Source organism: Hipposideros armiger, unplaced genomic scaffold, assembly GCF_001890085.2.
Source record: "Hipposideros armiger isolate ML-2016 unplaced genomic scaffold, ASM189008v1 scaffold_341, whole genome shotgun sequence".
NCBI classification, from domain to species: domain Eukaryota; kingdom Metazoa; phylum Chordata; class Mammalia; order Chiroptera; family Hipposideridae; genus Hipposideros; species Hipposideros armiger.
Genome location: NW_017731691.1, coordinates 391,170 through 401,118, shown reverse-complemented (window position 1 = coordinate 401,118; position 9,949 = coordinate 391,170). Strand labels below are relative to the sequence as shown.

Genomic DNA, 9,949 nt, shown 5'->3' with positions numbered 1-9,949 from the left:
CTCCAGGTTGAGCTGTTGTTCAGCATCTTAGCTGTAGAGGGCAGTGTCACTGGCCCTCATATGTGGGATCCGAACCGGGGCCCTCTGGCATCCCAGGCCAGTTCTTAACCAACGCGCCACTCGGCCAGCCCTATCATTTGCTATTTAGAAGCACACCATTGTCTACAGAAATGTCACTGGTTCAGGTGGAAAATAGGAGTTGGCATATTTGCTTAGAGAGAGTGAGGGCAGTGGTTTCAATCCTTGGCTCACTGTCTCTTACTTGAGAACTTCCTATGTGCCAGCACTAATTTTCATGTGTTATCTTCTTTAATCTTTGTAAGACATTATAAAATTCCTCCCTCCTTCCCCATTTCCCACTTAAGGGAACTGAGACTTCTCAGAGGCACTTGCACAAGGTCAAGTAGCATGCAACGTGAACCAAGAAAACAAAATTTAAACATTTTTATTTCATTTTTTAATTGAGGTGAATTTCACATAACAGAAAATTCAGCATTTTAACCATTTGAAAATTTAGTACATTCACAGTATTGGCAACCATCTGCACTCTAATTCTAGAACCTTTTCATCATCTCAAAAGTAAACTCCTGTACCCATTAAGCTACTACTCCTCATCTCACCCTGCCTGCCACCTCCCCACCCCCAGCCCTTGGCAGTCATTAATCTGTTTTCTATGCCTATGGATCTTGCCTATTTTGCATATTTTATATAAATAGAATCATACTGTTTTGTTTGTTTATTTTGTTCTTTAGATTCCACATATAAGTGAGATCATATGGTATTTGTCTCCCAGTCTGACTTGTTTTGCTAAACATAATACTCTCTAGGTCCATCCATGTTGTTGCAAATGGTAAGATTTCATGTTTTATGGCCAAATGATACTCCATCGTATAAAGGTACCACAATGTCTCTATCCAATCACCTATTGACGGGCACTTGGGTTGCTTCCATATCTTGGTTATTGTAAATAGCTTTGCAGTGAACACAGGGGTGCGTATATCTTTTCAATTTAGTGTTTTGGATTTATTTGGATAAATACCCAGAAGTACTGTAGAATTGCTGGATTATAGGCAATTCTGTTTTTAATTTTTTGAGGAACCTCCAAACTGTCTTTCATAGTGGCTACACCAATTTGCAATCCCACCAACAGTGCACAAGGGTTCCCTTTTCTCCACATCCTCGCCAACACTTGCTTTTTGATTTTTTGATGATGGGCCATTTTGACAAGTATGAGGTGATATCTCATTGTGGTTTTAATTTGCATTTCTCTGATGATTAACGATGTTGAGAAATGGACTCATAGATACAGAGAACAAACTGATGGTTACCAGATGGGAGCAGGGTTGGAGGGTTGGGTGAACAAAGCGAAGGGGTTAAATACAAATTGGTAGTTACAAAATAGTCATGGGGATGTAAAGTACAACATAGGGAATGCAGTCAATGATATCGTAGTAACTATGTATAGTGCCAGGTGGGTACTACTAAACTTATCAGGGGATCACTGCATAAATTATATAAATGCCTAACACTATGCTGTGCATTTGAAACTTATATAAAGTAATATTGAATGTCAACTGAAACTGAAAATAAAGTAATTAAAAACATAAATGGGGGCCGGCCAAGTGGCACATTGGTTAAGAGCTGGCTTGGGATACCAGCTCTGAGCATCAGGGCCCCGGTTCGCATCCCACATGAGGGCCAGTGACGCTGCGCCCTCTACAGCTAAGATGGTGAACAACAGCTAGACCTGGAGCTGGGCTGCCGTGAGTAGCGGGCAACAGTGTAGGCTGCAGTGAGACTGCAGTGGGCCGCTGTAAAGCTACCGTGAGTGGCTGGCAGCTAGCGTGAGCTGCCAAGAGCCACTGTGAGCGACCGTCCAGAGGCCGGCAACCGATCTGCCTCACCCAGAAAGAACGCAATGATAATACCAACATGGGCCAGTGAAGCAACGTCCTCCACAACTAGACTGAAGAACAAAAGGACAGCAACTTGTCTGTTCCCCTTCCCNTCTATATATATATATATATTCAATACCGATAACAAAAGATGAATACCAGTCACGTTTGACTTCTGCAATTACAAGAGGTGCTCAAAGTGGTTGCCATCAGCATCCAGACACTTCTGATTATGGCAAACTACTGCTTGAGCAACATTGACCAAAGTGTCCACTGGTATACATTTTTTTGGCACCCCCGGAATATAATGACATGTATCCACCATGATAGTGCCATACAGTGTAGTTTCACCGCCCTAAAAGTCCTCTGTGCTCCACCTATTCATCCTTCCCCTTAACCCCTGGCTACCATTGATCTTTGTACTGTCACCATAGTTTTGCCTTTTGCAGAATGTGATATCATTGGAATCATACAGTATGTAGCCTTTTCAGTTTGGCCTCTTTCACTGAGTAACATGCATTTAACTTTCCTCCATGGCTTTTTGTGGCTTGATAGTAATTTTTTTTAGTACTGAATACTATTCCATTGTCTGGATGTATCACAGTTTATCCATTCACCTACTGAAGGACAGATTGGATGCTTCCAGTTTTGGGTACTTACGAATAATGCTTCTATAAACATCCTTGTGCAGGTTTTTGTGTGGAGATAAATTTTCAGCTCATTTGGATAAATACCAAGGAGCATGAGTATGTTTAGTTTTATAAGAAACTTCCAAACTGTCCCAAAGTGGCTGAGCCATTTTGCATTCCCACCAGCAATGAATGGGAAATCTTGTTGCTTCACATGCTCACCAGCATTTGGTGATGTGAGTGATTTGGATTTTGGCCATTTAAATAGATGTGTATTGGTAGCTCACTGTTTTCTTATTTATTTTTATTTATTTTCACTGAAAGCATTTTATTGGCCTTTTGGATAGAAACGGGAATTTATTTGCCAGGAAGGATTATCCCATCATATTTCTGCTGGAACCCAGCGCATGGCCTCCTCTTTGCCGATTCTGTGTTTGGGCCCAGTGTAGCCTGTCCTGTGTTTTTTGTCTGTGATGCTGAAACCTGGCCTACCCAGTACCACACAGAACTAACTCCAGGCCATTGATACCAATGCTTGGGTCATATTTGATCTCCAGATGGATGTATTGCTGGCTCCCCAAACCAAAGTTTCTAGTATCTGAGAAGTTATTTTTTCGTTAACTCGTACTCTCCCAACTTTAGACCTTTGTCCAAGATTTCTTCTGCCTTGGCCCCACGGACTGTGCAGTGGACGGCAATCTTCATTTCTCCTGATGCCAAAGCATCTGCCGGTGTATCTAGCTTTGGAGAACACAGGAGCCTGGCCTGTGAGCTGCTCCAGGACCTTGGTTGTCTGGGTCAGTCTGTCTTCTCTCCCCCACACAGATGTTGAGACAGAGCTTGCAGATGCGAAGCTCCCGCCTGGAGTAATCCTTTTCGTCTTGATCCTGCGCCATGATGAGAAACAGGAAGAGCTCACTGTTTTAATTTGCAATTCTCCAGTGACATAATGATGTGGAGCGTTTTTTCATATGCCTATTTGTCATCTGTATATCTTCTTTGGTGAGATGTCTGCTCACGTCTTTGCCCTATTTTTTAATCGGGTTGTTTGTTGTCTTATTAATATTTTTCCATCCTATGGCATGTACTTGGGTCTAACTACCAGCTGGCTATTTGGATTTTGGTACATATCACACTTAGATATGCATGAGTTAAGGCAGATCATGCCTGGTATATGTTCCCCTGGGTTTGTGGAAGGATTCACTTTTTATTAACAGGATACTGGTGAAAGGTCAAAAAGTTGGTGATCAACTAGGTATGTACCTGCCAATTAACCTATTGAATGTACAAACCTTGCAAGAAAGTATAGTAAGTTCTATTATAAAACATATTCATTCCTAAAAATCACTGTGCTATGCAAAATTATGAAGTAAAACTACAGGCCCTATGGGAAAATGGGGGTTAGGGCACAACTTTGCCAGTGGCACATTAAAAAAGAAAGGAACCTAATCAAAACAATAACACAGTTTTATGAATGCAGAGTGGTTAAGAAATACATAAATACTACAATAAATACAGCACTTTACCTTTGAAAACACCTGAAGTTTGCTTGTGGACATGGGGGTCAGAAGGGTTGCAGCTTATTAGTTATAATGGAGTAGTGGAGGGTTATCTGAAATCAGATGGAAAATTGTTAATACTAAGTATGAATGGTTGTGACTCATAACACAGTGACGTGAGGGAGCTTGTGGATGTTTGATGTGTATGTATACATGTGCATTTTGTGTATTCCTACATGGTTTGTTTCAGCTAGTTGCACATTTCTGCTTTTACCTAGTGTTTCTTGAAGACAAAATCACCAGTAAGCAAACGTGAAATTCACATTATACTGGAATTGTTTCCTAATATATCAATTGCATTGGAACAAATTCATCTTTTCAAAATAAGCGTTATAGCATAGCAGACTACAACTGATATTCTTTGTTGCTTTCTTTATTTTTTTAAAAGATTTTCTTGGAGAATTGGGGGAGGGGAACAGTGTTGGGGAATCGGAGAAAGGGAACAGACAAGTTGCTGTCCCTTTGTTCTTCAGTTTAGTTGTGGAGGACGTCGCTTCACTGGCCCATGTTGGTATTATCATTGCGCTCTTCACGGGTGAGGCAGTTGCTCGCTGGCCATTGGATGGCTGCAAACGGCAGCTCACGAAAGCTTACGCCGGCTGCCAGCCACTCACGGTAGCTCATGGCAGCCCACTGCAGCCCCACTGCAGCCTGTGCCGTCGCCGGCAACTCACGGCAGCCCAGCTCCAGGTCGAGTTGTTGTTCACCATCTTAGCTGTAGAGGGCGCTGCGTCACTGGCCCTCTTGTGGAATCTGAACCTCAGCCCTGCTGCTCAGAGCTGGCGTCCCAAGCCAACTCCTAACCAACGTGCTACTTGGCCGGCCCCTTTGTTGCATTCTTGAACTTAGGATCCTTTTATCCTCGTAGTAGCCGCTCACATGTGACTTCCCTTCTATGTGCTACTCAGAAGTGCTGCCATTGAGGGGGCCCACTGACCAATGCTCTTATCACCAGTCCACCCCTCCTCCAGGGGCCTCTTGTGCTGCTTGGGAAGGACAATTAGCATGCAAAGAGTTGACTTCTGGTTTTGTATTCAGTGGGGAGCGCTGGGTTGTTTAAGACCTCTTGCTTACTCAGAATTGCTGGTGTGGATGAAGCATTGGCCAGGGCTGAGTGGCAAGAAAGCTTCCCCAGAGCCTGTCTGACCAGGGCTGGCTGCATGTTTGAGCCCTCAAATGTGCTGTCTTCATAGAGTAATTAAAGACATCAGAAGCAGGTCTTCTTTTCAGCCTCTGGTGTGGATCTTAACAGGACTGTGTTCAGTTGTGTCTGCATCTCTTCTGTGCACTTTTCTCCTTATGGATTACAAAATCCATCTCTTACGGGGAAACTCAGTCATGTTAAAGACTCATTTCAAAAGGAAAACACCACCTTAGAGAGGAATTTATTTTCAAAAACAGACCTTCATATTGCATATAAATATATAGACAAGTGCTCTAACAACAAAATGCTTCCCTTCTGTTCTAGGAAATAAATACCGTATATTCGGTTTGGAGGGAGGGATTCTTCACAAAATATACACTGCTCTATGTGTGTCATTTCCTATAATCCCCCTCACTAAAGATGCTTTGGACTCAGAGTGGTGTTGTCATACTTGGAAAGCTTTGGGTTTTTCTGAGATAGATTGGCTGACATAGATAGATCCTCAGCCTTAACACTTCTTAGCATCCTGGAGCTACATCAAATTTATGGGGCTGCTGGGCTGGATTGGGAATGGGTCTTTGGAATTAGGTCTGACATTTAAAAAAGGTTTTGTAAAGAAAATTTAGGGCTCTCCAGTCTCCAAGTCAAAGCAGTCCAGTTTTCATGGATCCCCAGATTTCTCTGCTATCATTTGCTATTTATTTATTTATTTTAAAAAAGATTTTTATTGGGGAATTGAGGGATGGGAACAGCACAGGGGAATCGGGGGAAGGGGAACAGACAAGTTGCTGTCGTTTTGTTCTTCAGTCTAGTTGTGGAGGACGTTGCTTCACTGGCCCAAGTTGGCACNAGACTGAAGAACAAAATGACAGCAACTTGTCTGTTCCCCTTCCCCCAATTCCCCAGCGCTGTTCCCATCCCCCAATTCCTCAATAAAAATCTTAAAAACAAAAAACAAAAAAACAAAAAAAAAATTAAAAAAACCCTCAAAACCAAATGAATGAGCCCAATCTTTGAACTGGTCTTGCTTGATGTTTTAACAACTGAATTCTTTAGAGTTTCTGACATTTCTCCTAAGACCATCTTGATTAAACATTTTTATGCTTTTTCTCCAGACCTGCCACCCCATAAAAATTGATTTGCAAACGTCACCGCAGGTCACCCTGTTTGCAAGAAATACTGAGTCCTTGAACTAAACGTTGTACTACAAAGTCAAAATGGACATGTTCCTGTGAGGCAGAGGCTGTGTGGCCCATAAATACATTTACTTGATTCACCCAACAAGTAGGAAAGGTGCAGGGAAATGGTAAGGGGGTAATACCAGGCTCTTGGAGGCATAAGTTACCTTTTTAAAGATGCATTTAAATATTTTTATGCAAACAGATGTGCATTTATTGTGAGTCCTGGCTTAGGGTTCCCTGGCCCTGGTCTGAGGCCTCATTGAGTCCAAAAAGGCTTCTAGGGGGATCGTGAAGGGCAGTGCTTCTCAGCAGGGTTAGAGACTATGCAGAGAGGGCCTTAGCTTTTAAGCTGAGTTCAGCTTGACAGCTACCACAGGTATTCTTTGTTTTGTTGCGGTGGGTTGCAGGGCAGAAAGGGGAATGCTGGCTAGTAAGAGATTTGCAGGGGTGTGGGGATGACTGATGAGTGTGTGTACAATCTGACATCTGTGCTGGTAGTTTCTTAGGGCTCTTGGTTACTCTTAAGGTCTTTGACACCCTTGGGAGGTGATGCCTGACCTGGGACCTTTGAGGGTCTGTTTGTATGTGTTAGTTAGATAGCCCGGGGTCTGAAGCCTTTCAGAAACACTTTACATGTGCCAGAGACCATGCCCAGAGTCTGCTTTTGACTTGGGCTCTCACTCCTACTCAGGTAATTGTGCGTCCTTAAGTAACCTTTCAAACTGAAGACTGAGATATTTATAGCAACCCTAAAGTTCCTTTCATCTCCTCTCCTCACTCTTTCCTCTTTCAAAGTTTGAACTTCGAGATCCTCAGGAAAAAAAACCTTTTTTTTAATGAAATGACTAATTCACTGCAGATTTAACAAGAGAGTATGTCCCCACTCCTACCTTCAGCTGAAGAACATGCCTTTGTTTGACAGAGGTCCTTGAGACTTACTAACTTTGAAAAAATTGATAGCACTATTCCTTTCAGAAAAAAAAAGATTGTATGACTCCTTTTTATTAGAAAAGAGTCAAGTGTCACCATTAGTTAGGCCTTTTACATTTTTATCTTGTGCATGGCCATTTGCTCCACAGAGTGGGTTCATTTGGACACATTAGAGCTGCAATTCTCTGTGCATTTTAGTTCTGCAAAGAAAATTCTCATGTTGTATTGCCATAATAATAAACGTAAATGTTTTTTTGTTTTGTTTGTAAATTTATCGGGGTGACATTGGCTAGTAAAATTATAGGTTTCAAGTGTACAGTTCTATAACACAGATATCATCTATATATTGCGTTGGGTGTTCACCACCCAAATGTTTTTGAAAGGGCTTTTTAATTTAAGAGCTACCCTTAAGATGTTTTTTTTTAAATTGGAGAACAGTGTGTTTTTCCAGGACCATCAGCTCCAAGTGAAGTAGTTGCTTCAATTTAGTTGTGGAGGGCACATCTCAGTGGCCCATGTGGGGATCGAACTGGCAACCTTGGTGTTATGAGCACTGCGCTCTAACCAACTGAGCTGCCCCTTAAGATGTTTTAATATACTTTATTTTCAGAGCAATTTTAGGCTCACAGCAAATTTGAGCAAAAAGTACAGTCGTTCTAACCCCCTTACCCCCAACTGCACAGTCTTTCCCATTCCTAATGCCCTGCACGAGAGTGGTGCATTTGTTACAGCCGATGAACCTCCACCGACACGTCATTATTGCCCAAAGTCCATCATTGACATTAGGGTTCACTCTTGGTGGTGTACATTCTGTGGCTTTGGACAAATATAGAGAGGGTGCCAAAAAATGTATATACATTTTAAGAAAGGAAAACTGTATTAAAACTGTAATTCTCTCTCTCTCTCTCTCTCTCTCTCTCTCTCTCTCTCTCTCTATATNCCGATTCCCCAGCACTGTTCCCATCCCCCAATTCCCCAATAAAATCTTTACAAAAATAAATAAATAAAATAAAAAATAAAAAAAGACAGAATCTGGTGTCTAATGGCCATGAGAATTAGCTTGGTGTCCAGAAGCACTGATTGGATTAACATATGAGTGATATTTTTTCTAAAATCTAATTCTGCATAAAATTAGGTCTAATCTCAAAAACAAACTAAACGGACTAGAAACTGGAGCGGGGAGGGAGGAGTCCTTTGTACTCAGAGAATAGGTACTTTTAGTTCGAGTGTGTCAGAGCGAATTAGGACTATTAATACTTTAATAACTCGGCTAGTTATTGAGTCGGTCCTTAAAACAAGGGAGGCAAAGGGATCTGAATAGACAGATTTCTGACTTAATAGCCACTTCTCAGGTTGTTTTAGGCTCTGAGTATATGCACCTGCCTCTCATTTCCATTAATGCCATTAAGAGTTGCATATTGTGTGTAATCCAGGATCATCAGGGTCTTTATTGCTGTTCTTTGAAAGGGAATGAAATCATGTCCCTTTCATTCTCTCTGAAACATTACGTGTTAAAATTAAGAGCCCTTGTGCTTTGCCCAATTATTTTGCAGACAAAGTTTCTTGATGATGCGCCTAGAAGTAATTTTAATTTAAACAAGCAAATATGTATTCTTCATTTCAATATTTTCCAGTTCCATTTGTGTAGTATCCCTGGTAGAATCCTCTGAAAGAACTGCTTAGATTACAAAAAAAAGCATACACACAGAAAAAACCCAAGTAAAATCATACACACAGAAAAAACCCAAGTAAAATGAACTTCAGTGCCCTTTGTGCTATTTAACAGCCTCCCCCCCCCCCCCGCCCCCCGCAAGGTTCCCACACAGGAAAGCTGATGCACAAAGAACAAGTGTCAGTGTCCTCAGTGAAGCCGAAATCCCAGTCCTCTCCCTCTGCCAAGCTGGCATTCTTTTAGGAATGGCCTTTAATTTTAGCATTAGCTTAATAGTACGTACACATATATAATCCATCCACAAATCAAACATTACTTTTGGCTGCCTCGTTTTTCGGGATGTAGATGTGGGCAGCAGGAAGAAGCTAGGTGACCTGCATTTTAACTAGTACTGGGTGTCTGTTCAGGGCCAGGTACTTTATGTACTTATTTCAGTGAATCTTGTATTGACTTCACAAGCATCTCAGATGAGGATTTTTACCTTCATTTTTCTGATCAGAAACGGAGCCTCAGTTTCTGTAACAGTAAAATAGGATAAGACCTTCAAGGCTTATAATGAAGACAGAATAAAATAACGTGAAGATGCTTTAAGCAACATATGAACGTGAGGCGTTGCCATTAAGACGATTACTTCTGTTCTGATTCTAAATACTTGCAAGTAAAAATCAAAACCAAATGAATGAGGGTTGTTAGCTGGGAGGGGGTGGGGATGAAGGAGAAGGGGAAGGGATGAGACAATACAAATTGTTAATTACAATATGGCCTCAGGGATAGAAAAGACAGTCTGGGGAATATAATCAATAATGTTGTAAATATTTCTTAGGGGGCCAGATGGACTCATGTCCTGTTGGGGAGACCACTTCATAGTCGGTGTAGAGGCCTGACCACTGCACTGTGTTTCTGAAGCTGATGTTGAATAATATTGTATGTCAACTATAA

At 41.6% G+C, this 9,949-nt stretch overlaps 1 protein-coding gene and 1 pseudogene across 1 annotated transcript in view; one reads left to right on the top strand and one right to left on the bottom strand.

The window, feature by feature from the left end:
• GPC4 (glypican 4) overlaps positions 1 to 9,949 on the top strand; it is a 146,566-nt gene that overhangs the window by 35,487 nt on the left and 101,130 nt on the right. The gene's annotated exons all lie outside the window — the stretch shown is intronic.
• Positions 2,882 to 3,420, bottom strand: LOC109392651 (60S ribosomal protein L11 pseudogene; annotated as a pseudogene).